A 7,663-nucleotide genomic window follows, 5' to 3' on the forward strand; every position below is an offset into this window, starting at 1 on the left:
GGCCACGACTGGACCTAATGGCCAGGGGTCCCTTTACCTTTACCTTCCCTCCAGAAGGCACGGAGCAATTTCCAAACGGCTCTTAGTCCGCCTCCCATCAGAGGTGTACCTAGGGGTTGGTGAAAGCAGCCCCGCCAGGAATGCAGGCCCAGGGTCGCCCTGCAAAAACCACCTATGAGACTAGACTGTGTGATGTATATGTGACGGACTGTCACTGTTGCCGTGAGATCAAACGCAGGAGAAGATCCCCATGCTTCATGTAGAACAAAGGCTTACAATTATTATAAGTTTTGCCCTTCCTCCTCTTATTGCCCTCACTCCAGACGCTTTTGAGTACTTGGGTTGCTAAAATGTAGCAATTTCTAATGTGGCAATTCCTTTAAAGTCATTTATTTTTCTCTCACGGGGGGGAGCGGATACACCGACACAGCTCCTTGTCGAGGGCGCAAGGGGTCCCAGGTACACTTCTGCCTCCCATCCCGGCAGCTTACAGAGTCATGCCAGCTTCGTGGCGAGACTGTCTCATAGAATCGTAGAATTGGTACCCCGGGGGGTCATCTAGTCCAACCCCTCCAGTGCAGGAATCTTTTGTCCAGTGTGGGGTCCTGAGATCGAGCGTCTCATGCTCTACCAGCTGTTCTCTGGGCAGCCAGAAGGTTCCTCTTATGCAAACTTTGGGAACATAGGAAGCTGCCTTGTATTGAGTCAGATCCTCAGGCTATCTAGGTCTGTATTGTCTACACTGACTGGCAGCAGCTGCCCGGAGTTTCAGAGAAGCGTCTTTCTCAACTGCACCTGGAGGTGAGGGCTGAACCAGGCACTTTCTGCAGACACTTGTGCAAAACCTCTTGTGCATGGAGAGCTGCGTGTGCCATGGTGTCAGTTGGCTTGGCTAATGCAGATGCGAACAAGCAAGCTTTCATGTACGTTCCCCCGATAGCATTATCTTTGATGTTTACACTTTCTTTCTCCCCCACCTTTGGTTCATTTTTTTTTATCGCTGACAAACCAGGGATTCCGACATCCTTCCTTTGGGGCCTTGCTAAAGATGACACCCTTCTATCTTAATTCTCTTCCCACCAACACACACACACATGTACCCAGGGCCTTGTTATAGACATTACACTGAACGCAAGCCATTTTGGCACATGTACAAGTGTTTGTGTGAAAGACTGGACGCAACTTCTTGATTTGTACAGCTCAGCTGTTGCACGCATAGACTGCAGGGGGGTGGGTGCCAAGTTGAATACAATATTGTGGGCGCCTAGGTGCACGCACCTCATTTGAATGGGAATGCCAATCAACTTTGCAGGGGCCCGCCCCCCCCCCATATATTTTATTGTGGGGACCGAAGCTCCACGGCCCCTAGCAATTGGCTCCAATGACAGATAGTACATTTACTGAATGTGAGTAACTATGAATGTACAAGTCAGCTACTTACGTACACAGATTGTACACTTGTTGGATGTAATGTGGGAACGACCCTAGACTAAGCATAATTTGGAGAGAAAGTTGAACGGACTTCAGTCCTTGTGCTATGGCTTCAGATGCCTCCTTCCCCAACCCCATATTGCTATACCGCAAAAACACTGGATGTCTTGCCACTGGAGCTCTGACTATGCCAAAAACTACTGATCCTTTCTTAGTCACTGTGTCGTTTCTTGTATCCCCTCCACGATTCTTCGGAGGGAGAGAAAGTGGTTTTTACTACTTACTGCGGTCCAGCTTCTTAAGGAGCGCAAAGAAGACTTCTGAGCTTGAAATGTGGGGAGTGGGCAGAAATATTATAATGATTCCTTTCGAAACCCCTTTCTGCTCATTCTGTCGGAAAAGATGTGAAGCCACTTTCTGCACTTTGGGGAATGCCAGGTCAGGCTTTGTGTCTGAGGAGGCCCTGGGCAATGTACTCTTTGGTGGGTTCTCTCCTCGATCTGCGAGCCCCCGTTGGCTTACCTCTGGGGCAGGGATTGTTCTCAAGCCAGTGGACCAGATCCTGGGTTCCCCCACTCCTGCCAACCCACTCAGACAGGTGGGTGAGGCCGCTAACCTGTCAGTCACCTGCTATCACCATGGCATCGGGTGACCCGTTTTTCCTTCCTAGCATGGCTTGTGTTCGAGTTACACTGCCAGGGAAGACCCAAGCAGGGCTTGATGTCACAGCCGATCAGCTGGTTTCAAGTCATGCTTCCTGCAGGGATCTGCTGTGCTGTGGAGTTCAGGCTTGGTCAGTAGCACCTAGCAAGCCCCGCAGCAAAGCTCATCCCAGTGCGCTTGAAGTCAGCACCTGGCAGCTGATCGGCGCTGGCAGCAACCACCCCTTGCCAAGGTGCTACTGGGAGCACACTTCAATGCACCTCTATTATGTCATCAGGGGTGCGGCTGGTGGGCATAGTTTTTTTTGGGGGGGCAAATTGGGACCCAAGCTGGACCGAGTTAGGCCCAGGAAGTTGCCCACCCCTAGTTTACTTCTGGGCGACCGTGCTACAAGTACCCTATTTTTCGCTCTATAGGACACACTTTTTCCCCTCCAAAAATTAAGGGGAAATGTGTGTGCATCCTATGGAGCGAATGCAGGCTCCTTGGCTTCAGTGATAGCAACGCGAAGCCTCCAAAGCGCAGAGGGAGCGCTCCCTCCGCGCTCCGGAGTCTCTGTGTTGCTTTCACTGAAGCCTGGAGAGCGAGAGGGGTTGGTGCGCACTGACCCCTCTCGCTCTCCAGGCTTCAGGGATAGCCACCTGAAGCCTTTAAAGCACAGTGGGAATTCGCGCTGTGCTCCAAAGGCTTCAGGTTCCTTTTGCTGAAGCCGGGAGAGCAAGACTCTCCTGGCTTCAGCAGAGAGGGAGAGCTGTGCAGCGCCCCTTCAGCGAAGCGGGAGGAGAAATGGAAGGGGCTCCGTTTCTCCTGCTGCTTCGCTGAAGGGGCGCTAAGCAGAGAAGGGGAGAATTTTTTTTTCTTGTTCTCCCCCTCTAAAACAAGATGCATCCTATGGTCGGGTGCGTCCTATAGAGTGAAAAATACGGTAATATGGGGAACTAGGTCTAGCCACCAACTTAATTCCTCACAGTGCCCTACAGGAACACAATGCCATGAATATTATGTGAAGTGAAAATGTTAACTAGAGCTGCTTCGAGCGCCTGGTCAAGTTTTTTGTTTAATGAAGAGTTCCAGAGGAAGTGTCATTCATGGCCCTACTGAGGTGCTATCTGCCCCAGGATGCTGGTGGTCTTGGCCAAAACAATTGGCCCTGGAAAGTGTGTTAGTAATAAAGGTGTCTCTCTCTCAAAACTGACCAGCTGCAGCCAGTTCATGGGGATGAGGCGGTTGTGAGTGCCAAGAATGGGCAGGCTTAAAGTTCCTGTTTCAGACATTACTCAGCGCTTGTGAAGAAAGGATGGGATGGTAGGGACAGCCTGCATTTCAGTGGAATACAGCAAGGCAGAATGAGACTTGCTCCCCGCTTCTCCCCCACTGCCCAGCCGCCATTTTGAATCCTGAGGAAAAGTTGGCCTCGTGTGCTCCACGTTCCACAGCAGAAAGGGGTGGGGTTTGAGGGCAACTGCTTCTGCGATTGGGCAGCACAGCCGCCCGTCTTGCCAAGAAGTAGATGCCCATGGCACCTCAGTCCGCGATGCTTTCATTTCAAAACGTCCCTTGCCTGTGTCTGATTCGGAGAACTTACTGAAGCTGGATTTGGGGTTCTTTATAAAAGCATGTTTCCATTTTCAGGTTTTGTATCTAAATATCCAAAGTGTTGACCTGTTCGTAAGACACAGTTCCTCACTGTTTTACAAGTGTGGTTGGCACCAATGGACAATACTGATCTGGGCTGCAAAAAAGGGGGGAGAAAATCTGAAAGTTCCCCTCCCACACATCACAGTTAAGGAAACTATGGTTGTGTTGAATATCAGAGAATGAGCACACGCCTTTGCCCTCTGCCCACCTTCCTCATTTCCCAGCTGTATATTAAATTATTAAGAATGTACTTAACTATAGCTATGTGTATATAAATATATATATATATATTTGTTGCTCACTGGAATTTACCACTGTTTATGGTACTGGAGGTCTGGAATCATTGTGCCTTGGTTGTAAATAAGCTTGAGTGGCTATTTTATTTTATGAATAAAAAAATGACTCTGATTTGTAACTTGCAGCTTCCGGTTTTTGTTTTAATTTAATGAATGAGAATCCCCAAGCTCACCTCAGCAGCCTCTGATTTATGTTTGCGCATTTGAAGGAGGGCAGGGTCTGTTGAAAAAGTGTGGCTTTGCCAGCGATGGCTCGAGGTACACAGAAGTATTCCATGAATGCAGGATAACACCCCTGACTTGAGTTGATCGCCTCTAAACAGGGGCTCCCAGTGAGAAGACAATTTGGACAAAGGGCTTAGCCAATCCGTATAGCCCAGCCAACACACCCAGATCAAATAGAACCAGGGTAAACAATCCCAGCTCTCCCTGTACGTCTGGGAAATGGTAACGGTCTTTAGCACTTAGGTAAAAAAAGGTAAAGGACCCCTGAACGGTTAAGTCCACTCAAAGGAAACTATGGGGTTGTGACGCTCATCTTGCTTCCAGGCCGAGGCAGCCAGCATTTGTCCACAGGCAGCTTTTCTCAATTTTGATTGAAGCTGGTTTAGAAAAGGGCAAAAGACCCCCCGGGCGGTTAAGTCCAATCAAAGGGGACTATGGAGTTGTGGTGCTCATCTCGCTTTCAGGCCGAGGGAGCCGGCGTTTGTCCACAGACAGCTTTCCGGGTCATGCGGCCAGCATGACTAAATCGCTTCTGGTGCAACGGGACACCGTGGTGGAAACCAGAGCACACGGAAATGCTGTTTACTTTCCCGCTGCAGCAGTACCTATCTATCTATTTGCACTGGTGTGCTTTTGAACTGCTAGGTTGGCAGGAGCTGGGACAGAGCAACGGGAGCTCACCCCGCTGTGGGGATTCAAACCGCCGACCTTCCGATCGGCAAGCCCAAGAAGCTCAGCATTTTAGACCACAGCACCACCAACGTCCCTTTAGCACTAAAGCCTGGGATCAAGAGTTCCATTCCTAAGAAGAGGATTATTCCACATTATACAAAAGAGAGAAGTCCCATGTTTCTGATGTTACATCTCTAAAGTCAGATTTTATACGCAATGGCCCAGCTATATATGATTAAAGAATGCCAGTGGCTGCTGTAGGCCAAAGGTTGTTGAAGTAATGTGGACTTATTCCATGAACAGAAGTTAGCACAATTTTTCTCATTCATTGTAGTCTTCCCATACATTCCAGGTTTCACAGACAGAATTGTAGACCCTAAGCTACAGCAGCTTGTTTAGCTTATATGTAAATCTGGCACTGATTATATTGTATGTATTTTATGGAATTACAATTTGAATTCCAAAGAACTCAGATTGTAAGTGTTCTTGGCCAACACCCTATGGTCCACTTGAATGAAACTTGAGGAACACTGCTGGGCTGTGGACCGCGGTTTGGGAACCCACCTGGGCGAGATAATTATGCAGACTGGTAGTTTTTGAAAGCTTATTTGCTAAGGCTAGGCAAGAGCTCCGTCTCGGTCACAGATCGCCTGCCCAAGAGAAATACCAGCTTTGCTATTGATAAGCAAAAGCTTTGTAAGTGCACTTTGTGAAGGCTACCATCACAGAATCATAGGAAGAGTAGGAAGGAACCCTGAGGATTGTCCAGTGGCGTAGCGTGGGTTGTCAGCACCCGGGGCAAGGCAAGTTAGCACAATTTTTCTCATTCATTGTAGTCTTCCCATACATTCCAGGTTTCACAGATAGAATTGTAGACTCTTAGAGCTAGAAGGGACCCTGAGGATCATCTAGTCCAACCCCCTGCAATGCAGGAATATGCAACTGCCCCATATGGGGACTGAGCCAGCAATACCTTGGTGATATCAGCACCACACTTGAACCAGGCTAGGCTATCCAGGCTGCCTTGTTTACCAGTAATACTTGTGCACAGGCCCCGGCAGTCCAGGACACAGCAAGCCACCGACTTCACAAGCAGAAATAAAGGGGGCGCTACTCAAATAGCAAAGAAGGTGGAATATGTGAGCTCTGACCAAAGTGCAATTAATGAAATATCACCTGATCTCAGCGAATGGATAGTCTTGTGAGCCACACAGCGCACATGATGTAACTCATGGATTTATCAGAGGTGGGAAGAGGGAGTGTAGGACAAAGTTTGGTAAACTAAGAGGAAAGAAGGAGCTGACACTCAGACCAATCATGTCTGTGTTTTACTCAGAAGTAACTCTTGCTAAACCTTAATGCAGGCTTCCTCAACCTTGGCCCTCCAGATGTTTTGAGACTACAATTCCCATCATCCCTGACCACTGGTCCTGCTAGCTAGGGATCATGGGAGTTGTGGGCCAAAAACATCTGGAGGGCTGAGGTTGAGGAAGCCTGCCTTAATGATCAATTATTGATTTATTAATTATCAATTAGTACATAGTGTAGTATTTTATTCTGGAAGCTGCTTTTTGCTTTGGAGTCGCAGCACAGAAAAGTTACGAGTGCATCCAGTCTTCCTAGCTTCTAGCTCACTTGGTTAGAGTACGGTGCTGATAAAGCCAAGGTTGCAGGTTCGATCCCTGTATGGGGCAACAGCTGCATATTCCTGCATTGCAGTGGGTTGGATGAGACAATAACAGTGGCGTAGCGTGGGGGGTGCAGGGGGGGCCGGCTGCACCGGGCGCAACATCTGAGGGTTAGGGTTAGGGGGCGCAAATCCACGGGTTAGGGGGCGCAAATCCACGGGTTAGGGGGTGCAAATTACTTGCCTTGCCCCGGGTGCTGACAACCCACGCTACGCCACTGGACAATCCTCAGGGTTCCTTCCTACTCTTCTATGATTCTGTGATGGTAGCCTTCACAAAGTGCACTTACAAAGCTTTTGCTTACCAGTAGCAAAGCTGGTATTTCTCTTGGGCAGGCAATCTGTGACCGAGACGGAGCTCTTGCCTAGCCTTAGCAAATAAGCTTTCAAAAACTACCAGTCTGCATAATTATCTCACCCAGGTGGGTTCCCAAACGGCGGTCCACAGCCCAGCAGTGTTCCTCAAGTTTCATTCAAGTGGACCATAGGGTGTTGGCCAAGAACACTTACAATCTGAGGTCTTTGGAATTCAAATTGTAATTCCATAAAAGACATACAATATAATCAGTGCCAGATTTACATATAAGCTAAACAAGCTGCTATAGCTTAGGGCCCCACTCTCTTGGGTCCCCCAAAAACATTTAAAGGAAAAATAACTGGATGTACGGGATGCGGGTGCCGCTGTGAGTTAAACCACAGAACCTAGGACCTGCGGATCAGGAGGTCGGCGGTTCGAATCCCTGTGATGGGGTGAACTCCCATTGCTCGGTACCTGCTCCTGCCAACCTAGCAGTTCGAAAGCACGTCAAAGTGCACGTAGATAAATAGATACCGCTCCGGCGAGAAGGTAAAGGGCGTTTCCGTGCGCTGCTCTGGTTTGCCAGAAGCGGCTTAGTCTTGCTGGCCACATGACCCGGAAGCTGTACGCTGGCTCCCTTGGCCAATAAAGCGAGATGAGTGCCACAGCCCCAGAGTCGGTCACGACTGGGCCTAATGGTCAGGGGTCCCTTTACCTTTACCTAACTGGATGTACATTTCCAAAATATAAGAT

The sequence above is a fragment of the Podarcis melisellensis genome (assembly GCF_964234715.1).
Source record: "Podarcis melisellensis genome assembly, chromosome: 13".
Classification (NCBI taxonomy): domain Eukaryota; kingdom Metazoa; phylum Chordata; class Lepidosauria; order Squamata; family Lacertidae; genus Podarcis; species Podarcis melisellensis.